Source organism: Neopelma chrysocephalum, unplaced genomic scaffold (genome assembly GCF_003984885.1).
Source record: "Neopelma chrysocephalum unplaced genomic scaffold, ASM398488v2 Primary Assembly neopelma1_42b, whole genome shotgun sequence".
Classification (NCBI taxonomy): domain Eukaryota; kingdom Metazoa; phylum Chordata; class Aves; order Passeriformes; family Pipridae; genus Neopelma; species Neopelma chrysocephalum.
In genome coordinates, this window is record NW_020897701.1 from 7,058,905 (window position 1) to 7,083,727 (window position 24,823).

The 24,823-nt window shown below is 40.9% G+C and overlaps 1 long non-coding RNA gene across 1 annotated transcript in view; it reads left to right on the forward strand.

Moving 5' to 3' along the window:
- The first annotated feature begins 3,607 nt into the window (after positions 1–3,607).
- LOC113964669 overlaps positions 3,608–24,823 on the forward strand; it is a 70,574-nt gene continuing 49,358 nt past the window's right edge. The window contains exon 1 of the long non-coding RNA XR_003533253.1: positions 3,608–3,682. This is a non-coding gene — a long non-coding RNA (uncharacterized LOC113964669). The remainder of the gene's footprint in view (positions 3,683–24,823) is intronic.

The following is a 24,823-nucleotide window of genomic DNA, read 5'->3' on the forward strand; positions in this document are numbered from 1 at the left end:
TTGAGACAGAGGATGTCTCTCCTTCCAGGAGGATGTGTGCCACCAATATCCACGCCTCAATGATCTAGAAATACTATGCTATCTCACTCACAAGCCAAAGCTGATGTAGAGCAGTTGTACCTAGAGACATGCACTGCAGGTCCTTTCTTCATCCCTGTTTAAGAAAAGCAGAATTCTGTGAACAGCTATGACAGCCAGCAACCTGTCTCCTCATCTCTGACTGCATAGAGCTATATCAGCAATTTGGCCCAGTATCTAACCCAGCACCTCATGACTTTCACCCAAATACAAGATAACAATACAGATGGAGTAAGATAACAATACAGATGGAAGCATTTAAGTTAGTATATGTTTGTAGAGTAATTTGGGTTGATAAATGCTGTAGAAGTTTAAAGCGCTATTTTGTCTCATACTCATATAAACTTACATTCCTTGGCTTTGCCTTTTGCTGCGCAGATTAAGTTATAAGAGATCTGTCTGGAACACCCATTGAGGCTAAACAGTGGTGCGTCTTCCGCTCCGTTGTTTAATATCGAATGCTTTATTATGGGAATTCAAATAAAACTTGCCTAAACAAGGCAGGCTTTCCTGCTATTTTTAGAATGTTATGCCATATCCTATGTCCATGTTTCAGAGGCCGGTGTGTAATTAATGATGTGTGTCCTTCCTTGCCTTGTTAATTGACGCACAAGCTTTTGGGAGGTTTGTATCATTATCTAATGTAATCATGCAGAAATGTGAAAAGCAGAAAAGAGAAGAAAAGAAAAAAAATCTGCATGCCTTGCTGTCTTATCACAGTCAAAGTGGGAGCAGGGCTGGTTTTCTCTGGGCAGGTTTGAAACTGGACTGCCTCACAGCATTGCCGGGATCCACAAGCTTTGAACAGTCTCTGGCTCCAAACGCCTCCATGATCCTCTTCAGAGAAGTTGTTTCAAATGTGTCTGTTCCTTCTGTTGCCCCTTGCCCTGGCATCTGGCAAGAGGGCAGAGGAGCCTCTCCCTCCATTTTCTGCTGAGTGATCTCCATCTCCCTGTCGTTTCCTTTCAGGTTGGAGGCAGGTGTGCAGGAGACCATAGGTTCCTTTAATCCCTATTATGAACAGCAGATCACAGTGGCCCCTCTGGCCTTGTTCCCTATGACTATGAAACTAGCTTTAGCAGCACAGAGATTTAATCTTTCTAGTGGAAATGTAGTGCTGGTCAAAGGTCTGCACTGCATCTTTTAGGACAGTTTCTTAGCTGTGTGAAGTTAATTGTGAGGCAGTGTCCGTTCCAAGTCACGAATTTTGGCAGAAAGCTTGTGCTACAGGCTTGCCTTTTTGTAGCTCTGTTCTCTTCCCTGGGAAAGATCCCAAGGAGGAAAGCACAAACTCTGCCAGAGGTGCAGACAAGGCCTCCGGCTCCTCTTCTAGGCTCCTTTTCTTGCCTTCCTCCTCTTCCCATCACCTATTTGGTAACTGGAGGGAGTGAACAAGCAGCTCTGGGGTGCACTACAAGCTGTGTGGGGATGATAAGGAGTTCTGTTTTTCTTTGTTATCTTTAAAACCTACCTGGTGTGGTCTGTCAGCTGCTTCAGGTGCTCTCTGAGAGCACAGACAGGGATGAGCCAAGGTGTCTATGCTGCACAGCACTCTGGCTGTACCCTTGCCTGCTGCAGATAGGATGGGCTGATAGGAAGCAGCCAGTCACTCCTTCAGCAGTTGCTGCCCAGTTTTGTTCCTCCATCTTTGGTTAATTTAGATCATACCTTAAGTGCGTCCACAACTACATTTAAGCAAAACCTGTTACCATAGTAACACTGGAGATTTTCTAAATGCAGTCTGTGATGTAAACAACAAAAATGACTGTCACCCCAAATAGTTTATTTCTTCTGTGTAGTTTATTGAGTATTTAAATCTGTTATAGCACACACAGATTTACCACTTCCAAGTATAACTTGGAGGAGTAACACATTTTTTCTTACTGCTTCCATTTCAGCAGATCTGTTTCCATGTCAACAGCTCACATTGATAAAGAATTGACATTCCGACTGCATTTGGCAGTGTAGGGTATAAGGTGACAATTAAAATAAATCAATGTTTCTAATGATGCTGATGTTAAAACCATGCCAAAATACTGGGATTCCCATGCATAGTAGGCAGAGATTGCTTCTTTTAATCTGCAGAGAGTGAGGCAGGAATTCTCATGGGAACAGACTTTCTTTGCAAGGTTTTAAGCCTTCCTGCTTACAGATGCAGAAAGACTGGGAAAGCAAACTAACTCTCTCTCTCTCTCTCTCACGCAGAAAAATGCACCTAGCACTCAGTGTGTGTGTATGCACATGTGTGTTTGCTTTGGCTCATCCACTCCTAATCTAGGGGAGGTCTAGGAATGCATAAAGCATGTAATAAAAAATATAATGCAATTCTTGGACTAAAAGCCTGTTTTGAGTCAAGTTTCTAGCAAAAACTGTGGAGCAGGAGAGCTTAATTAATGCTCTCTCTTTCCGCTCTTGATTTCATGTAGTGAATGTATGTGTTGAAATTACTGAGGGGCAAGAAACATGGAGGCCCAGAAGGGCATTTTTTAAGATTGCAAGCCTGTTCAACAAAGATTGACACTTCAGACTGTGTATTTGGGGAATGGAACTGGGGGATGCTTTTCTCTGTCTGTGTGCGCAGCATGTAGATACGTAGTTGTCACTTTTGAGGTGTCATCACTGTGCTTGTTTTCCCTGAGTGCATAAAGGCTAAGATCAGTGTCCCGCTGTATTAAACACCCCAATCGTACATGATATGAGAGACAGAAACAATGCATGAGAATTCCCAGACTAAGCAAACGGCAAGCAGGGAAAGGAGAAAAACCATGACCCCCAATTTACAGGGGCAGAAAGGGATTAAAATAAGTTTTTCAAAGCTGCAGATCGGAGTGGAAACTTCCAGGTGACTCAAGCTCCCTACCTGTGGTTGGTGTGCCAGAAAATTCCTTTTCTAGTGTTAGCTCAGGGTCATGTTGAAGTCTTGTGGCAGACATGGGAATCTAGCTTAGCCCTCCTGATTTATAATGAGTGAGCAAAGTTTGGGAATTCTACTTGTCTGAAGGCACTCTGTCTAGTTCGTAGTAAGTTTGAATCTAAAGTTTCTGTTGCATCTGTGGAATGTACGTATTCCTAATATTGGTGATGTACCTAGTGATCTTAGTTACTGTGGATTCTCTTGAAATCCAATGGAAAGAAATAGTTATGTCCAAGGAATAGTTCAGATCACCTTCAACGCGTGTCTAGCAGTGCCTGATACTGCTTTGTGAATGTGCAAATTCACTTGTTATGTCTTTCATATTGTGGAATTACATAATTTTGTGCGTTTGACAAGTCCACAAACTTACTTTGCCTAGTGAGGCTTCTATTTTTAAATGAAGTTCCTTCATATTGTTTTAGGGAAGAGTAAAAAACCAGAAATACTGTTAAGAGTAATGGGATTCCTGGTATCCCTAAGGCATACCAAAAAGTGGTGGGCTTTTGCTCTCATGCAAGAGCAAACTCGAAACCCCCAGATCAGTAATTTGTGTAATGGAGAATGAAGATGAATATGGTAAAACCCCCACATGTACCAATGACAATTTTATTTTCAGATTGCATTCTTTGGAGGATCCCTGGACACTTCAGGAGAATTAGTGATTTATGCCTCACAGCAGCCCATAAGGTAGTAAGTATTATTTCACTGTATTTTGTAAATGTGAAAGGATTATGGTTTATTAATAATCAGAGAAGTTGCCAAATCAGGCAAGTCTGTGGCAAATAGCTGTTCCCTATAGAAAAATCCCACTCTTTCAAATACAAGACATGTGCAATGTTTATATGTTTCAGCAAATGAGCCATTGCTGAATGACTCTGATTTGATTATACAGGAGTGAGACGCTTTTAGGACATACCCTGTGAATGTCATTGAAGTGCTGTAGCATAAAAAATAGATTGCAACTGAGAAGGGATGTGTAATCTCTGTTCTTTGGTCTTGAATGTTGGCTGTGGCTGACAGTAGAACAGCAAGTGGTTAGATGAGGCTGCACAATAATGAGGGCTAAGAAGATCCAGCTCTCTGAACTGCTGTTGGCCTTCCTTATCATATTACCTCATCTCCTGACTGCGGGGATTGGCAATCTTTCAAGGAGCTGTGCACAATATTATTTTCCCCCACCTTGAATTAGAGCTATAAAAGTAGCAAGGGCTGTAAGTGCTGCTTCTCAGAGATTGGGCTGAGTGAGGGGTCCTGTGAGGGGGTAGCTTCCAGCACTTGTGGAATTTGACTTTGAAGGGCACCAGAACCAGATAGGTGTACTTCCTGGTGCCACAGGTTTTACTACCTGTCTCTGCTTGAGTTCTAGTATCGCTGGTCAGAAGTCTTTTACCACACTCTTGTGGCTGTTGACTCTCAAGCTAAGTTTCAGGACCTACAGCCATTGTTCCATGGAGACATGACTAGCCATGTGGTAGTCCTGCTTCTATCCCTGTTTTATTAGCTAAATTTAATTAACAGGCAATTATAATATCTAGACAGACAAATACAATAATGTACTGCCATGCTTCATCGTAAATAATGACTCTAGTAGTAGCCAAAGCAATATTATTTGACTTAATATGAATGTGCTTGACATATACCATCAAGAATGAGATGAACATGATGCCTAAGAAAAACTCTGTAGTAGCATGTGGTCCTTGTTGTTCAAAAGCTCTGGGATCCCGGCTTTAATCAATAACAGTGAAGTTCTGAAGAATGAACGGGTGGTCATAGCCATTTATATATGAGTTAATGCAAACCAGAAGAAATGTATAACCAAATACAGACAGGAATTGAAGAATAGCTATAACTTAGTCCAAGAAATTCTGTTCTAAAGACCCAGACTTTTAACAGGAGTAAACAAGACCCATTCATAACGCACAGTTGAGAAACCTTTGTGCAAAACAGAAGGAATATATAAATTAAAAATGTTAAATGGTGTTTGTCTGTGAAAAATGTTAAAGATGTGAAAATGTTAACCTAATTCTGTCCAAATCTGAAAAAAACTTTGCTCTTTCCACCCAAGATTTCTTCTAATTTTGCAGAGGTGCACTTGTGAAACCACTCATTGAAAGAAAACTATAATTGTAATAGCTGAACAAGCCCTGTTCTAATCCTACACTAGAAAGTGAAGGAGGAAAGAAATTAGTTACAACCCTGCATGTAAAAAAAAAAAAAAGAGGGGGTGGTAAATAATGAAAAATGTAGTTTTTCTAATAAATCAGATATATTATCCTTTAAACTTCTGCCCTTCTAAAATAAAAGAAACCAAGAGGTTGTCATTGGCAAAAATGCTACCTTGTTGGATTTTAATAGAATTGTAAAACCCCTTTCCCTGTATTTGCGATGATGTAGTGGAAATGCAAGATGCTACTGCTTGGTTTCATTCAGTGTCGGAGTTGCCTTTTGTTGTCACTGGGTTGCAGTTCCTATGGAGCGAAGCAACGCATATAGCATGGACTGAAGTGCCTCAAAACAGCTGTGTGCTGCCTTAGGGAGTGCCTCAATGGTTAAAAGGGATAATGAATGTGTACACAACTGTGTACAACTGTGAACACAGCCAGTTTAAGGATCAAGACCAAAGATTATTTTTGGATAAGACAAAATAGAAGGTGAAAATATACAGGTGTGCAGGAATACAGTGTTGTGAGCAGATTTAGGGCCTTGGCACAAAGCGAGGATTCTTCTCCCTCCGCTACAACCTTGCAACAAAGGTCGTAACCTGAAACACACCTAGCTAAAATATTGCTTCATACTTCCTTAAACTTCACAGAGGCTGTGTTCTGCTGGTGAGGGCTGGACAGAGCAGAAGGGAAGAGTAGTAACTTGGGCTTAATAAAAACTAGTGGGGCTTTCTGCTGGGGCATGCATTATTGAGCAGTCACTTTACTACCTTTTGAAAGGATAGGGGTGCCCATCCTAGGCTTTCCATGGTAGTGAGGATAGGTGTGGAGCCACAGAAACCTCGTACTAGTGAGAATGATGCAGTGATTCAGTGGTAATAGATTTTGTGCCAAAAAGAGAGTGAAAGAGCATGCAGTGACTCATGTGATACCCCTGTCTACCTGTGCTGTCCTGGATGTACCAGTTACAGACAAGCTCTTTTTCTAGTCCACAGCAGAGGAGCAATATAGCAAGTTGGCTGGTTGCTCCATTTACTCTCCTGCACCTGTAAGATTAAGAGCTGTTGCCACCTCTGGAAGAGTGGCAGTGGGTCTCTGGTGACAAAGTAAGCAGGTACCAGTGACTGGCAAGTGCGTACTGCAGTGAAAGGGAAATCCCAGGGTGTCAGAGATGTCTCGCCTTGGTTCTGTGTCTGGATGTTTAAATGCTGAGTCAGCATCCCAATGCACTCTCTTGTTCTGGAAGAAAGTTACTCCATTTACTCCTCAGATTCCTGGAAGGATTGTCGGGGTCAGAGACTGGCCTATAATTGCAGCTGTCAGCTCACTATTAAATAGAGAGATGTAAAATACCTTCTTGCACATCATTTATTAACATTTAAAACCCATCAGGGGACATATAAAGCATTCCTTTTTTTGTAACATTTATAAACTGCTGAGGAGCCCAGAAATATTCCCCTATATTAATTACTGTAATTTAGGCAATGTCCATGGAGGGCTGGTGAGCACAGCAGCTATGATTTTCCCCAACAATTCTTTTATTTCTAGGCATTGAAGTTCCCCTGAGCCCCTTCCAGCTGCAAATTCTCCTGGCATGAAACAGGGTAATGCTGGAGAGTGAATGTATTTTCAGACCTTGTATACATGAGGGAGTTGCACTAAGATTACTGGTAAGCCTGCTTAGTTAAACTGATGGAAAATGTGGCATGGACAGTCTTATTTCATCTGGTCGCTTCTTTTAGATTTGGATTAGGTTTGAAATCAAGTAAACCCCCATTTAACATCTTTAAATAAAGATGTATGAAGGCATTTGCATCAGTTTAACTGGAATTGTTTCAGTCAGACCTTAAATGAAACCGGTGAAACTTCCTTGTACTGAGATGACCTCAGTAAATACAAATTTCTGTCTCTATTCTACAGACTTGAGGAGCTGCAGCTCTTCTAGGTTTTCACAAGGCATAATTCTAGTCACCTATGCCAATAGCCAGTGGGAATTACAAGCTTTGCTGGATGAGGGTAAATCAAGTGAGGGACATTTAGTGGTCAAGAAAGGAACATGAAAGAAGGCAGCTTTACTTGTCATTTGAGGAAAATGAGCACAGCGGCTGTTTTGAAGCTCTCCAGGCCTAGTGCTGTGAATGGTTGAGCCAGCCACAGACCCTCTGTGTCTTGTTGCTGTCAGAGCATCCAGTGGGGCTAGCACAAGCACACATGGGGTAGTCCAAATGATGCATCTGACTGAGGAAGGGTCAGCCTGCAGCATCTATAGATAGCAAATTCCCTTCAGGGCACTCACTACTGCTGGACCAGTACATAGGTATTGGTACCTATGTATGAGAGCAAGATAATGGGCAGGTTATTAATTCCTCTTGGGTTATTTCAGCCAGCTGATGCAAAGTAAGAAATGCAGCTACTTTCAGTTCATGAAACCTTTGTGGTGGGCATGTTTTCCTGCAGTAGTGTGACATTTGGAGAATAGAATATGTTATGCTGAATGTCATCTTGAGTTTCGCTCATGAAATAATTTGAAGAGTGTTCCCCTGCTGCCCATGCTGAACTGTGAGAATTGTTGCTGAAAGCACATAATGTTGTGTATACTTAATTTTAAATGACTCCATCGTGGAGAAGTGTTTGAGAATTACTGAGGTTTTGAAGGGTAAGATATGTGGTTTTCTTCATCGGGGTGAAGCCATATGAACGCTGCTTATCACTTTCTTGCTATGCCCTTACTATGTCACTGGTGAATGCTTTTAGTGAGTGTCCCAAATCAGCGGTGGAAAAACACTGGATCTAAAGTAGTAGGGTTCTTGAGCAGAGGGGAACTGATTAGATCCAGTGCCTAAAGGGGAATCCTTCTGCAGAGGTATTCTTCCCATTAACTGTGCCACTAAGCCATATATCATCGTAGGGCTGAAATTTGTTTTTATCAATTCAGGAACAAGATCCTACATCTGTTCCTAATTACAGGTAGGGGTCTCAGAGGAGGCCTGAGTTACTGTGTATGTGGATATCAAAATGCATGGCTCTCATTACTTGAATAGGTAAATAATTTTATTCATCATCTGTGCAGGGACATAGGAAGCGTAGCCCAGGAGATGTTAACAATTAACAGCAATCTCGTCTGCATTACTGGCTACCACTATCTTCAGCTCTTCTGCTCAGCAGTTTAATATTGACTATGTAAACCTTCTGAAAAGGGGTAAATTTTTTTTTTTCGGTGTGAATCAGATGTTTACAAGTGTATTTCTGGTTTGGTCAGATTGAATTTGCTGTGTGTTTTTCTATAGAGGGTGTGATTTATGATTCTTTACTCTCTGTGGGGGAACGAGGAACCGAATTTCTTCTGTAAAATCTGGACTACCACAGCTTATGACTGGCTTCCATTCAGGTCAAAGTGCTAACCACCACTCAGGACTGCTTCTTGTGTACGAAATGGATAATTTCCCTGGATCCATAATTTTAGTTTTGATAGAGCTGATATTGTTGTTTGTAATTTTGAGGGCATCTGTCTCTGCCCCGTATAGTGAGCAGTTTTACAGTCCACTAAATGAATGATTTGCTCTCAGTTTTTAAGAGGCCTTGCCCTTACTGTAGGGTTACTCTGGTTGCTTGCAAAAAAGTCATGTGTAAGAAATGCACCAACCCATATTGATACAACTTATTGCTCTAGATTCAAACAGACACGAGAGAAAAATAATGAGAAGTGTAGCTATTTGCAAGCAAGCACACTACTATTAATATATTTAACTTGAGCTGGCTTAACTGAAGCACACTGGTGCCTTTTACTGAAGTCTGCACAGCCAGAGAGTACAGGCAAAAACTTGAGTTAGTACCACACACTGGATGCTAATACAACTTCCCCTGTAGCTTAACCATGACACTACAACATGGCTCTCCTCCCTGTAGTAGCTGTAACTCGAAGATTGCTACTCAACCCACTGTAACTGCTGGGAAACTGTTTTGTTTTTTTTTTTTCCTGTTAGTAATTCCAACTGTATTCCAGGCAGTGCAAAATACTGCTGACAGATTTGTTCTACCCTCTGCTAATTGTGGTAGCAGAAGCGCTTTGATGGTTTGTATGTATGAGGCTGGGAAATCCCTCTGAGAAATTTAACACGTGCAGAAGTGTAAAATACACGGATGCTGTTACTTAAACTTTTGTTTGTTCAGGTGAACAGCAGTTACCTGCAAATGGGAACAGGAGACAATCTGATGATTTCAAACAAGTGCATTTAACTTGAATTCAGTACCAAACACATTGTTGGAGTTATTAGTAAAGCAATCAGTTCGGAAGCAATTACAGCAATACGAGCAGTAAATAGATGGCAGCATGGATTTATTAAAAGTAAATCATACAAACTAACTTAATTTCTTTCTCTGATAGGATAAAAAGCTTAGTGAATAAGGTAAATCTACCAGAATCATGTAGCTCCGTTTCATGGACATTTTTCATATAGTTCCATACTCTAGTCTTGTAAGAAAATTAGAAGCATGGATAAGATATAATATTTTATAAAATATGATGGATTGTAAGTCATTTTGAGTGACAGTAAATATATATGTCAGAGTATATCTAAAGTGCTTGTCACATTGGTGCTTATATACGTATTAGTGACTCAGTTTTGAAAGAGGAGAGTGCTGTCTTTCAGGAATCGATTCTGGCTCAAATACTAAGTTATTGCAGTCTAGTTTCATTAATTGCTTTGATGGTAGGATTAAGACTTCATTGTGAATGATATTAGTCTTGTTGGGACTCCAAATACCATTCAGAGAGTAGTCATTAAAATATATCTTTCTCTGGATGTGTCCCTGGCATACACCCTAGAGTCTTGGACAGGGAATACATGCATAGCTGTACCACTTTGGAATTTCTCTGTAAAGCAAAACTCCTTCTGTCCTTCTAGCTGGGATCAAGAGATTGGCTCTCTATCTGCAGTTACAATAGAAAAAAAAAACACCTTGAAAAACTTACATTAAAAGAACATTAAAGTTGTAAAGCCAACCACTGAGTAATTAGGAAATAATAGAATTCAAGTGGCCTGTATAATTTTATTTCAGCTTCCTAATGCATATGTATTATGAAGCAGTCTTTAATTCCAGGAATTCACACTATTTTTAACTCAGGATTCTCCTTTGGTAGCTGTCTGCAAAGGAAGAAATTTCATCCAGATGGAGTTTGGCTTCATGTAATTTCATGAAAAATTCCTCAGAACTTCATTACAGGGCAGTTTGCAGCCCACCGTTTCTGATGATATTCTTGCAAAATGGAGATGTGCGGGCAGAAATGCTGAAGTACTTCAGTGTAACGTTTCAGAAGCACTACAAAGAAATGTAGGTTTGAAGTGCAAGAATGATGTAAGAAATAGGTGAAATCTAACTTTTTTAAAAAAATAGATAAAACTTTAAATCCTTCCAAATTCAAGTTTCAGTGCAGATATTTTGCAAGGTCTGTAATTAATGTCATAACATGATCTATATGTACACTGAATCTTTGTGTCTGAAGGTTTGCACTGTTGCCTTAGATGCATGACAATTAGGTGTTTTCTGTTGGATGCTCTGGATAATACCATTAGATGCACAATAATTAGGTGTTTTCATCTCATTAATATTCATTTTCATACATTTAAATGCCTCTCTTATAGCATTTGTTAATTAACATACATTTACAATGGTATATTCCTCTTCCCCATTCACCCATTCTGACTAATTTAATGAGCTGACATATCAGATGACTTCTCTTACAGGATTCTGCTGTTGTATCTTTGGTGGGAACAAAGGAGTGGTTATCGTGCTGTTTGCAAGCGGTATTAGCGCAGCTATTTTTTCTCAAAAGGAATTTGGGCCATGGAGAGTCTGTCCTCAGTGATGCTGTTGCAAAATAGAGGGCTCCTTACTGTCTATTTCCTTTTATTCATATTGTTAAAACCTGCATCTCAGAAGCAAAGTTGGTGCCCTAATGTATTATTCAAATTGAAAGCAAATACGGTTTGTACCCCTAAAAGTTTATGTTTTGTGCATCTCAGAGAGCAGACTGCAGCCTGCAAAACTGTAGTGAGGGACACACCAGCATTCAAAAAAAATCTCTTTACTCATTCTTGTATGTAGGCCTAATTTAAAAGGTAAACTAAAATATTCAGGGGAGTTGAAGGAAATCCCTGTCTCCTGATAATGTCTGCAAGGAGGTGAAATAGTAACTGAAATGCTGCTGTATAATTACACCTACTGGGGATATTCATTATGATTCTTTGGTTTCTCTGGAGTCTGACTATTAGTACTAAGTTAGACAGCTTGCTTGTGTATCGTACAAATATTTTAACAGACCATGCACAGCACCCCCCACAATAATGTCTGTGGTTTCAGTTCCTGTGTTGCTGCTGAAGGACAAATAATTATAATAATAACGATAATAATAATAGTAAACACATACAGAAAATAAGCGTAGTTCCTTCTACAGATTTAGCAGATAGAGTCTTTATGGAAGTATGTTACAGTTTTTTGAGTCTCATTTCACTAAAAATTAAGGGGGAAAACTCCTGTAAAATTCTTCATACTGATAAATCAAAAAGCAATCTCAGCAGTTAACAGATTATTCAAATTCAATGGGAGAAAACACACCTGGAGGGGAATTTTCAAAAAGGCTCAATGTCAACTTAATTCTGTTCCCACTGAAGTCAATGGAAGTTAAGCCAGTACAGAGCGTTTTTCAAAATCTTAACCTTAGGATCTGCATACCCATCTAAGTTCGATGAGGTTTATTCTTTAGGAGATTCCAAGTTATTAAGGGAGAGATTTTCAGTAGCACCTGGGGGATTTAGAAGCACAGTTCAATTAGTCTTTCAGTGCAATTTGGGCTTCTAAATACCTGAGACAGGTTTGAAAATCTCACGCTAAAACCCTGTCTCAGCTGTTGGTTAAAGCCTCAGTGCACATGTCTGTTCTGATAAAAATAGGATTCCAGTCTGAGGCACATGCAGAATTTTGCGTGTGGTTAGATGGTATGCCGGGAGAATAGGCTGTCACATTATCGTTAACTATAAATGAAGGGCACTGTCAAGTGAGGAACATCTGAACAACGTTGCAAACACTGCTGCCCCAGTCCTGTGGTGGGCTCTGCTTAATACCAGAGAGTCACATTCCATGACCTGTGTTAAATGGAGAGGCGTATAACTCCCTGAAGATGCAAGGAGGATAAGTTAGTATTCATTTTGAGCACGATGGAAGGATCTGGTGCCCCACTTTTTGGATTGGCATATCATTTAGGAGTGATGGATGTGGTTATACGTCAGTGAACATGATTTACATGGGTTTAAATGGCTCCTTCTGACGTGGTTTTTATACAGTGTTACTGCAACCACCCAGCAAAACCCTGCCCTGCTAGTGCACTGAAGATGATCAGGTTTAGGTGTCTTGACAGCCCTCACTTTTTCTGCTGGCAAGAAAAGACATATCCCTCCTTTCCCAAATTTCATGGAAGAGAAAACACAATTCCTTTTAAATGTCTGAAAGAGAAAAGAGCATAGAATTCTGTCAGTATGTTAGAAACTGGGAGATTCAGCCATGGCTCTTAGGAGGAAAGGTTCAAAGCCCAGTGTTCCTTCATCTGAGGGCAGCTTGGCTGCCAATGCCAAGTAAATCCCTCACTATTTGGATTCTCCAGCTATGGCATGCTGGTGGTTCAGATGTTAGTCTATCAGTTTGCTCATAGGATGCAATGTATGTTTCCCATAGAAATGGGCAATGTACCTCTTTCAGAGGTCAGATTCTCCTTGAGATAAAGCACTCCCACTGATGGAAACTATTGGATGACTACTGAACAGCGTTACTGACAGAATGATATTTTGTACCATACCAGTCCACCTCAGGACCTTTTGTGAAGGTGTCTTACTTCAGGTTTTAACTCTGCTGCAGTGTACTTGAACAGGAATTTGGGGGTCAGGAAGGAGGAAATTGGAGTGAGAAATTCATAAAGAAGTTGTTTGCCTTTAAAAAGAATGGCTAAAAAAGGATATTAAATTTGAATTAGTTTAGTGTGCAACACACTGCACAAAAATGAAGAGGAATCATGAAATTTAATGCCAGAGCTGTCCTAGTCACTCTGAAATTAAGTCTAACAGGAGAGCCGCTCTTAGCCTTTACTTGGGTAAGCAGATGGGTGAAAGAAAGTAAGTCTGTTTTTGTACCATCCCTTCTTCTCAGCAACCCTTGTACTCATGTTGCGGGGAGGAGCAGCAGGAACATTACAGCAGCAGACCTAGAGAAATGCCAGATGCTCTTCTCTGCGCAAAGGGGGATGAAGCAGCAGGAAATGAAAGGCGCCTCATCCTGATGAATGCAGGGAGGTAGTGAGCTCTGCAAAGCAGGGTGAAATAGCTCCTCACTCTGTAAAAGGAAGGAGTCTGGGAGGTGAAGTAGCTGTAATTCACAAAACCCATGCCAGCCTATTCAAGAGACTACTGAGTAATTCGATACAGAGTGAAGAATTACCACCTTTATACACTGTTGAACCTAAACCAAGCCCACAACCAAATTCTTTAAAGGGAAAGTATTTTGACTCTCACTAGAAATAACAGTTAATGAATGGCTCTAGATGCTTCGGATTACATTAAGAGTTGAGATTTACTGTCTGATTAGGATATCTCTTTATGACAGTATCTTTGTTTAAATATAGATTCCCCTTTGGAGCTGCTTGATAAAGGAAAATACAACTAACAATGTTATGAAGCTAGCATTTCAGGGAGAAGAACTCTGCAGAGAACTGCTGCTTCTGAGGCCTTCTTAGTACACTAAAGTAGGAAGGCTCTGGGTGTCAGAAGGATGGAATAGGATTTGAAACAGGCAGTTTCTAAACTGAATAAGACTAGGCAGTGTGTGGCTGCCTCATCATCAGGTCAAAAAATGGTTGCATTATGGGGAGGCTAATGTCATAGAAACTGAGGATAGGTCAGGAGGCAACTCAATTAGAGGTGAGAAAAGTGAATCATAGAATGGTTTGGGTTGGAAGGGGCCTTTGAAGGCCATATAGATCAACCCCCCTATAATAAGCAGAGTCATCTTCACCTATATCAGGTTGCTCAGAGCCACACCTAACCTGACCTTGAATGTTTCCAAGGATGAGGCATTTACAACTTCTCTGGGCAAACCTGTTCCAGTGTTTTCACCATCCTCACAGTAAATTTTATTTTTATTTTTTAATATATCTAGTCTGTATCTAAACTTTTTTGATTGAAAAGCATTCCCCCTTGTCTATCGCTACAGGCCCTATTAAAAAGTCTGTCTCCATCTTTCTTATAAGCATCCTTTAGGCACTGGAAGGCTGCTATAAGTTTTCCCCAGAGCCTTCCCTTTTCCAGGCTGAACATTCCCAACTCTCTCAGTGTGTCTTCACAGGAGAGGTGCTCCAGCCATCTGATCATTTTGATGGCCCTACTCTGGGTTCCCTCCAGCAAGGCCATGTCTTTCCTGTACTCCTGGATACAGCACTCCAGGTGGGGTCTCACCAGACGGGATTAGAGGGGCAAAATCACTTTGCTCAACCTGCTGGCCACGCTCCTTTAGATGCAGCCCAGGATATGGTTGGATTTGTGGGCTGCCAGTACTCATTCCCTTGTTACGTTTCTCATCAACCAGCATTCCCAAGTCTTTCTCCTCAGGGGTGCTCTCAATCCATTCTCTGCCCAGCTTGTATTTGTGCTTGGCATTGCTCTGAGCCACATGCAGGACCTTAAACTAGGCCTTGTTAAATTGCATGAGATTCCCATGGGTCCACTTATCCATCTTGTCCAGGTCCCGCTGAATGGCATCCCATTCCTCAGGTGTGTCAGCCACACCACTCAGCTTTGTGTCGTGGGCAAACTTGTTGAAGGTGCACTCAATCTCTTTGTCTATGTCATTAGTGATGTTAAACAGTACTGGTCCCAGTATGGACCCCTGAGGGCACCACTTGTCATCAATCTCCATCCAGACATTGAGCCATTTACTGCAACTCTTTGAGTATGACCATTCAGCTAATTCCTTACCCATTGAATAGTCTACCCATCAAATCTGTATCTCCAGTTTAGAGAGGAGAACGTTGTGGAGGACTGTGTCAAAGGCCTTAGAGACGTCCAGATGGATGATATCTGTAGCTTTTCCATTGTCCACTGAAGGGATAAGCTGTTGGAGTAGTCACAGAAAAATGCAGCATGTAGAGAAGAATGCAAAGGAGTGAGGAGAAGATGAAAGTATCCTCATGACCCAGAAAAACGCTGAAGAGCTCCGGGTAACTTTTCTGATTTTGGCTGCAAAAGTGTCTGATGCACAGAGACTCCGATATGGCGATCAGTCTCTGAACAAGTACTTAACGCAGTCTATTTTAATTTGGATTTTGTGCATCTCCTGATAATCAAACATTAGAAATCTCCTTTTGATTCTGCATGGCTTGCCTGGCCTGCAGGCTCAGTCCAGAGTGATGTGTAATGGGAGCTTTGACAGGAGCTCTGCACAGATTGGCAATTTGGAGAGTAACATTTTCTTCTCTCTTGGTCTAATCTTGGAGCAAGTGAGTCACTGATCTTTCTTTTAATTTGCTTGGAAGTTGTGCTTGTAGCAAGAGCACATCATAGAAGAGTCAAATTTGCTATCCTTCCTTCCTATACCCATTTCTCTCTTGTGCTAACTCATCCCGCTTAATGCAGGACAAACAACTCATCTTGAAATGGGGTCCATAAACAAGTGGCTCTAAAAGGGACAGAGGAGCTATTTAATTAATGGCTTCTATTCATCCCTGCCACCCAGCCTAGCCTACTTCTGCCTTTACCTGGCTCAGGGAGAAGAGGTGATAGGGCAGTAGTGCTGTATTGCTCCCTTTCAGGCAGAACCTGAGACCTATTCAGCTTCGTGGGGAAACAGTGACTCTGCAGTAGCAAACACTCTGTGGGATGTTAATCCTGGTGTAAGGATGAAAGCAGTGCAAAGCTGTCTTAATGTCAGTGTTAGCAGGATGGACAGATGAGAAATGGGGAATAGAAAGAAGAACTCCGGGAAATTCCTTTGGACCATCCATAAGCTGGTGCAAATCTAGAAGCAGGTCATCTGGAGATGTTTCCCCTCCCTCCAGAAGAGCTGCTCTCACAGCTCTCACAGCACTGAGGCCAAAGGCTGGGGCAGAGTGTGTATACTAAGGTAAGGTGAAAATAGCAGCATACACCACATTTTGTGCTGTTCTTCTTCCTGACGTAATCAAGTACTGTAAGTTTTACACACCAGTGCACAGATTACTGGCATTTACTAGGAAGAATGAGGAGCAGGGTGGCAACTGCTTGGAGGCACATGGAATATACAGGCAATTGCTCTGGAGCATAGGGAACACACAGGCAATTCAATTCCCAACTGGTTTCTAGGCAGGAGCTACCAATTAAAATTAGAAGAATAAAAGATTGCAAGCTTGGGACTGATGATAGGCTCTGGAGAGAGAAGTTGCCAAAAGCTTGTGCTACAAAGATGGCTCCCTTTCAGTGGATTTCAAATGGTGAAAGAAACTCAGGTAACAGATCATTCTTTTTTTCTGGCTTCCCTGATTTTCATGTACTCAGTCGTACAGCCAAAATTCCTACGAAGACAGACGGGGCTGCTCCCCATGAATTCCAAACAGTGAGCAAGCCTTTTGAGAGCTGATGCAGTGAATATACCAGCAGTCAGCTATACCTAGGAAGCGAGATTTTAAAAACAAGCATCAGGTGCCTGAGCAGAGACCATTGGATGATGGGACTCAGACAATCTACTAATGAGAGCGTGATAGCTTTTATATATAAGAAATGATTTAGGGATAAAAAAAAATTATCCATCTGATGTGTCTTTCACATTTATTGTTCATGAGTCTCTGAAGCAGACCTCCGCTTCTGATGGAGAAAACTGAAGCCTGACTAGGTGAGGTTATTAGACAGATGTAGGATCTGCAAAGCCAGGATTTATGCTGTGCCTATCTCAGTGGTCTCTGAGGATCATATAGAAAGTGGGCAAGTTTAAACTGTAATTACCAAACTGCAGCTACCATGGAGCAGATGAAGTTGTAAATCATAATCTGTCATTGGTTATGAAGTCAAAGCATGCTTCCCTTGCCTCTCTGAGAAATAGTGTAAATGTTGATGGACTGGTCAGGTGGAGGCTACTGGATGGGAGAATTTTCAAAAAAGAAGTGAGTTTACCCAGTTGTTTTAGTGATTTGTATGAAAGAGGATAACACAAAACCTACTAGTGCTTCAAGATGTGGGATTCTAAACTGTGGTGCGAGGCAAGAGCTGTGATCTTACCTGAACTCCCCAGGCAGAGAAAAAGCTGTGCCCACCAGCCACTGAAAAATGGTGGCACTAATCCAGTCAAAATGTCTAGAAATAGTATTTACACTGTTTTAAGATGCATTTTGTCACATGTGACCGTTAGTTGGGAATCAGAGTAAGAAAGTGAGAACTTTTCCATCACTTTATCTCCCTTGGGTAACCAGACTCCACACCACAGTACTTCCCAGTCATTGGGGTACCTCATGTCAACACAATTCTGCTATAGTAGGGTTTGCTTTGTGAAGGATGAACTGTGTGGCTTTCGGATTTCTCTTTCAGAGAGTGCTTAACACAGAAACCGATCCACTAGCAGGTGCGGGATGGAATCATTTATTATTGCTTAGCTTAACAAACTTGCATCTTAAATTATGATATTGATTACAATGCTGAATGAAAAGGCTGAGCTGGCGTTATAGTATTTGACACAAGCAGCATTTTAAAATGTTTACGCTGATTGCCTGGTGCACCAGTTGTTGTTTCTGGAAAGCAATAATGGTGTTGCATAAAGTGCTAGGTGCTTCTGAATTCATTTACTGAAATTTTGATTAAAAAAATCAAAGACGTATGGCAAAAGGTGCTCACCTAGAGTTCATGTTCCCATTAACAAATACAAGCCAACATTTGCTGTATCAGTTCACCAAATTAATGACATTAAAGCACAGCAAAAATACATTTACAGCATCCCTAGTAAGTTCTGTAGGATCTCCTGACAAGATAAACATGTCTTCTCTACCCTCCTTTTTTTTCCTCCCCCCCAAACAAGCAATAAAAACATTTTGCATAAACAAATTCCAAATTGCAACTAATCATAGGAAAGCTGACAAATGTATGCTATGCTAGACTGTGAAAATACTAATCAAAGCAGCCTGTCAATTGTTAAAGTTAATGATTTAGATATGCAAAACTCTGACTAAATTTTTGTGGATAATTACATAATTATGCCTGGGTTAACACAATCAAAAATAGCAATTGCATGCTCCATCTTGAAATCACCACGGCAGTTCCCTACTATCTTTTAAAGGCCTCTTTACCTGTGTTTCCCCTGCACAGAAAGTGCAGTAGGAAAGGAAAAAAACCTGGGAGCCACCTGGAAAAGAAAAGAAACTGTGGTAGGTGCTTCCTGCCTACTCCAGTCACTCTTTGCCCTCCACAAAAACAATCCCCTGGAGAACAAAGCACTGGCTAGAGTGGGTGGAGGTGTGGAAAAAGACAGCCAGATAACAGAGTATTGGAAACAGGAGAATTATCGGCTGTACTGAGCTGCAGGAGCAGCACCTCTATCCATGGATTAAAATGTGTGTGACAATGAGTTTTTCCTCTGGGAGGCATTGAAGATTGAAGAGGAGGGATTTTATACTTTATTTTAAAGGTCTTGCTATGATGCAGGAACCAGGACTGGCAAGGCTTAGGTAACTAGGTAACTAGGTCATTTATTTTTTTGTTAAATTATCAACTCTTTCAAAAGTTCCTCTTGATCCCAGACAGTCCCCTCACAGGTGTTTGGCCTAGAAGGGGTTATCAAGCTCTTCCATCCAAATGCCACTGCTGTGAGCTATGAAATGACCCCTCCACCTGACCACATGCATAAAGCCTTTGCTGGGGTGCCAGAGAAAGGGAGGCTTTTGGTGGAGGGGAAACGAAAGGGGGTAAGCAAGCTAAATCCTGTTGGGCACTGGTCTTTTTTCAGCTCCTTTGAAAATAGCTCTGAGTCCATTCTAAGTACCTTTGAAAAGCCTAGTCCTTGGAAAACTTGAATTTTTCTTGCTCCACTGCTTTTTCTTTCCTGCTCATGTTGGCTTCTTGTTCTTTTTTTATACTGGATCTAACTAATACTAACAGAGATTCCAGTTGCTGGGGATCTTGAGGAGGTGACACAGTATAAATAAAATTCTTTGCTGAATGTCACACTGGCTGGGATGGGGTAATGGTAGTGATGGGGATTTAAATAGTAATATATCTCTCGTGTCATTTTTTATAATAATTTTTCTATACAGTTTCCATTAAATAGATGAATGACCTAAATGAAAAAGAGAAATAACATGAAAGCATAAAATCAGTCCCTGTCAAGAGCTACATAAAGAGAGTCAGGGCCCCAGCCTTCTGAAACTGGCTACCTAAACTCCAGAATCTGCAAGTAGATGTTCATGTGGATTGACTGGCTTTAGTAGTGGCTTACTACTAGTAGGGATCTAACATATAAGGGAAGCAAATGCATATTGATGTATACGTATTCCCAACACCACCCTCTGCCCAGAATATGCTGCCAGAGTTGGCTTTAGATAATTGATATTATGGGGCCTATTATTGCTTTTGTTATATTTTCAAGTGTAACTATTAGAAATGCACTTGATAGGTTGCTCAGTCTGGATTAAGGGTGTGAAATTCAATAGTGTGGTTGGATGTCTGAATGAAACCCAAAATGTTGTTTTGGAAATTTCACAAGCACCTGGAGAAATATCAGAACTCTGAGGTACTATTCACCAGTTTTACACTGCTTACTTCTGCTGTACTGAGGAAGCAAAAATAAACTTCCTGTACTTAGACAGATTTTAAACATTTTTCTACAAGACAGAAACCAGATGGAATATTTTCACAGCTGACACCAAAAATCACAGTTTTCGTGACTTCTGTGATATTGTGATTTATACAGGGACTTTCTGTATCAGCAGCCCTAAGCAGCCAGCCTCTTGCCATTCAAGCTTTTAAACGTTATTTGGATTGGTAGGTCAAAAGATTGTATTAGCTGTGTGAAACGTGAAGTATCATGATTTAAATGATAGTTCTGTGAGCTGTTCTGTTTCTGCATCTTGACTGTAAGTCATAATAATAAAATATGTTAAAAGTACACTGCTCCAAAACGGATAGCAAACCCTTAAATCATTTCTAGAAGCAAACAAGAAATTCTTATGTCAGGGCACAAGCACAAGCATTTAAGTATTTGCCAGATCTTTTAAGAGGGGGACACGAGTGGCAGAAGGCATTTTGTGTGGGGCTGCACATTTCGCAGTCAGTATTTTCAGATGAAGATAAACCTGACAAAAAAGTGTTGAAGATTTTTTCTGCATTTGGGGGAGTTGGGGAGATTTTTTTTATGTTTGTTTGTTTTCCCCTCCTGGGAATTGAGAAGCCAAGTTGAAGCTGCTGGTAGACCCGGTAGAAGGAACTAACTGGTGGTTTGTGTGGGACCTGGCAGAGCTGGATGCAGGCAGGGGTTTTTTCTCCATGTCCTGTTTCATTTGCACTCTATTTGTGCCTGAATCAGCTTGTTGTTCTTTGCAGTTGAGATTCTTCCTGCCTTTATGGGAATTCATGGTTTCCTGGGAAACTTGTCTTAACCTCTACCTGAAAAAAACTTCGAAAACGCATTGATTTTTCTGTTTTTACAGGAATTTCTCTATACACAAGAGCAGTATTTCAGCAACCCTGGTGGCTGCCTGCCTGTTTCCAGATGCAGTTCCAGACTTCACATTTTCCTTTCACAGTCTTAGGTGATGTGACTTTTGGCTGTGAGATATCCTTGCTAATCTGGAGCAGCATGTTGGTGTCTTTGGTTCTAACAGTACTAAAGAGTTCAGCCTGCTGGAGGAGGCAGTGTTGGAGGTATTCCTTGTATGTGTATATTTATAGGATCCCATACTCTGAAAATCCACTTCTCTCCTTATCCAAGAGAGCTGGTTTGCATAGGGCTACAGAGATCAGAGAAGTGCCTTGTCTTTAATCAGGTGTTTGTTTAGAAAGGGATGTGTTGTTGCTAGGGGGTGTAATTTCATAGAATGGCTTGGGTTGGAAGGGACCTTAAAGATCATCTAGTTTCCACCGTGGACAGGGACACTTTCCACTAGACCAGGTTGCTCAAAGCCCCATCCAACCAGGCCTTGAACCTTTCCAGGGACTGGGCATCCAAAGCTTCTCTGGGCAACCTGTTCCAGTGACTCGCCACCCTCATAGTGAAGAATTTCTTCCTTATATCTAATCTAAACCTACCCTTCATCAGTTTGAGGCCATTCCCCCTTGTCCTGTCACTACACGCCCTTGTGGATTTATTGTGTGAATCAAGGACAAAATAAATGGTTAACAGGTCAAGGGCAATGGTTACAGCCAGGGCAAGGGAAGGGCTCAGTCTGTAATATGTTTTTCCTGCCCAACGAATTCTTAAGGCATACCAAAGTATCCTTCAGTCTTCTGTAACATATGTGCCGGTCTCAACTCCAATGCAATGGTCAAATGAATTAGCATTGAACTGCACTTATCCTGCACAGTGGAACAACTTGATGTTGTTTGGACCTGATGGGTGAGACTCACACACACCGTTCCTCCCTAAAAAAAGTAGAAATATGGTAGAGACAGTGGAGGAGGATGGTTAATAATTTATAGCAAGTCTTACTGAATTTTGTGCTAAATAAATATTGTTTCCAATGATATCTGCTGAAAATTGGCATACAATAAAACATTTGGTGATAGCATATGGAAGGAGGTGTGAGAGACATTTGAAGAAGCTTTCCCCTTTTCTGTACATGTTTATAATCTAGTGTCCGTAACGTTATAGATACTACATATTGAGACTGTCTGTCTGCAACCTGGCTTACCAAAAAAAAAAAAAAAAAGTACTGTTATGAGTAGAAAATACTGCCATTCTCAGCATGTTATTTGGACCTTTTTTGCCTGTTTCTTCTTCTTTTTTTTTCTTTTCCCCGTCCCCAGCCAGCTTCAGTGAATACAGACACTGTATTACAAGGTTCATGCTAATGAACAGTTGCTTAAAAGGCTGTAGCACAAATCCATGGTGTTCTCCTACAGACAGTCATTGAAATCCAGGAAACCAGATTTTAAATATAATGCTGATATGTATATAGGGCAGTTTAAACAAATGCAGCTACTTTTGCAAGATACTTCCTTTGGCTTCTCTGATCTGGCAAGTTTTATATATATATATACACACACATTCTTAAATCCCATGTATACTTGCTTTGAAGTCAATTGAATTACTTGTATATTTATATACACTGTGTTTTGAGGCCTTAAAACATAGAAGGACATTTGGCATTTAGAAAAATAGGGCTGGAAGGGACCTCAAGAAGTCCCCCTTCTGCAGGATTGGTTATATTTATGTCATTCATTGTGGAATTTTTTTCTAGGCTGTTCTTAAAAACATCTGGTGATAGAGATTCCAGATTCCATAGTTTTCCCAGGCTCTTTCCTAATGCTTCACTATCTTCATTATAAATGTTTTTCTGTAATGTCTGACCTGCATCCATCTTGCTGCAAAATAAAGCTGTTATTCTTCAAACTTTCTAACATGCAAGAACCTGTGTGTGACAAGCTTTTATGCATTCAAAGCCTTAAAATTGCCCTCTCAAGAATTCTTTTCTCTGAAGACCCCAAAGTTTTTCAAATCTTTTCCCCTGGACACATTTTCTGGACCTCTGGTCGCTTCCATTGTTTTCTTCTGGGACTCTCCAATTAGACCATCTCTGCCTTGCACTCTTCTCCTCTCCATCTGCCATTAAATTTCAGCCCTTTTCTTGACACCTTGATGTTATTTGTCCACATCTCTTCAAACTCTGAGCCTTCATACTTGCAGTTGTCCTGTGCATTCCGTTTGTACAGTCTTCAAGAACAGTAAGTGTACTGCTTCATGATGTCATGGTTTAACCCCAGCCAGCAACCAAGCCTCACGCAGCTGCTTACTCACTCCCCTTCCAGCAGGATTGGGGGGAGAATTGGAAGGGTAAAAGCTAAAAAACTCTTGGGTTGGGATACACTGAGCATGATGTCATATGGTCTGGAATATCCCTTTGGTCAGTTGGGGTCACCTGTCCTGGCTGTGCCTCCTCCCAGTCTCCCACACATCCCCAACTTCCTTGCCAGTGTGGCAGTACAAAGAGCAGAAAAGGCCTTGGCTCTGTGTAAGCCCTGCTCAGCAGGAACAAAAACATCTCTGTATTATCAACCCTGTGTTCAGCACAAATCCAAAACATAGCCCTCCACTAGCCACTGTGAGGAAAATCAACTCTATCTCAGCTGAAACCTGTGGACGTGGCCAGATGATTTATCAAATACTAAACAGAGTAATATCCACAGCAGTGTTTTTTAATCCTCTTGTCCTCCTGGATGTCTTACGTTGACTATGGGCAAGTGATAACTTTCTCTACACATTATGTCCAACCACTTTTGTACCTTCTTGCAATTTTGTTCAGACCATGTTTTCTTAGTGTGCATATGAGTGACATTTGAGACAGCACCAAAAGCTTTACTGAATCAAGAAACGTGACATCTCCTGCTCTGCTTCTGCTACAAGGCCTGTTCCCATATGGCAGAAGGAAATTACATTGATTTGACAGGGTTTATTCTCTAGAAATCCATACTAGCTGCTATTCATTTCTGTGTTATCTTCTAGACACTTACAAATAGTTTGATTACTTGTTCTGGTGTTTTCTGAGGGTTGAAGACAAATTGACTGACTTGTAACTCCTTAGTTCTTTCTCCCCCTCTTTGTAGAGCTAGATATTCTGTTTGCTCTTTCCTGCATTCTCAGAGGTGACTGTCTAGTGATTCAGAGAGTGAGCAAGTGGCCATGTAAGAATCATGAGTTGAAATTCATTGTGCCCAATCAATCCGAAGACATCTGATTTATTTAAGGCATTATAATTTGCTCTTTTTGGGCCATTATCTTCTAGCTACTGTGTCTTCTGTTCCTTGTCTGCACTGGCATCTGTGTCCTGTAGAAGTTTCTCAGCAGCACTACCAATTCTCCTAAACTGTTTATTTTTGCCTTCCATGAGATGCCTTGAGTTTGGGTCAACTGCCAGAGTTGAATCCTGCTATCATCAATTGTTGTGTTGCTCCCTGATCAAGGCTTAATTGGAGACTATGGAAAGAACCTCGATTTTTCTTACTTGGACAGTAGTTTTGCTGAAGTGTGAATTTAACTAACTGCAATAATAGGACCTGACCTGGGTTGTGATTTGGGATGCCTGCTGACCAACTCGTGTAAGGTGGGGTTTGAGATGTTGTATTGACTTATTTAAACTAGAACAAATAGCTCAGCTGTCACTCGGGGAACTTAATGAATGCTTATGCCACAGCATCTGCTCCTCTTTGTTAGAGATGAAGATTTTATTTTAGCGAATAGTATGTTTAAAGAATAAATTGACTGTACTGTATTTACCTCCTGAAGTTCTTGTTTGTGGCTCATTTGTGGTGGCACTTTCTCACTTGCAGTTCTTCAGTGTTGGTCAAGTGCCACAATGGTAGATTCATCCTTTACCTGCTTCCCTAAAAGAAGTGAAGTAAGGAGTATCATTAGAAACTTGTGCATATTTTTGTACATAACAGTTTCCATGATGTCAATTGTA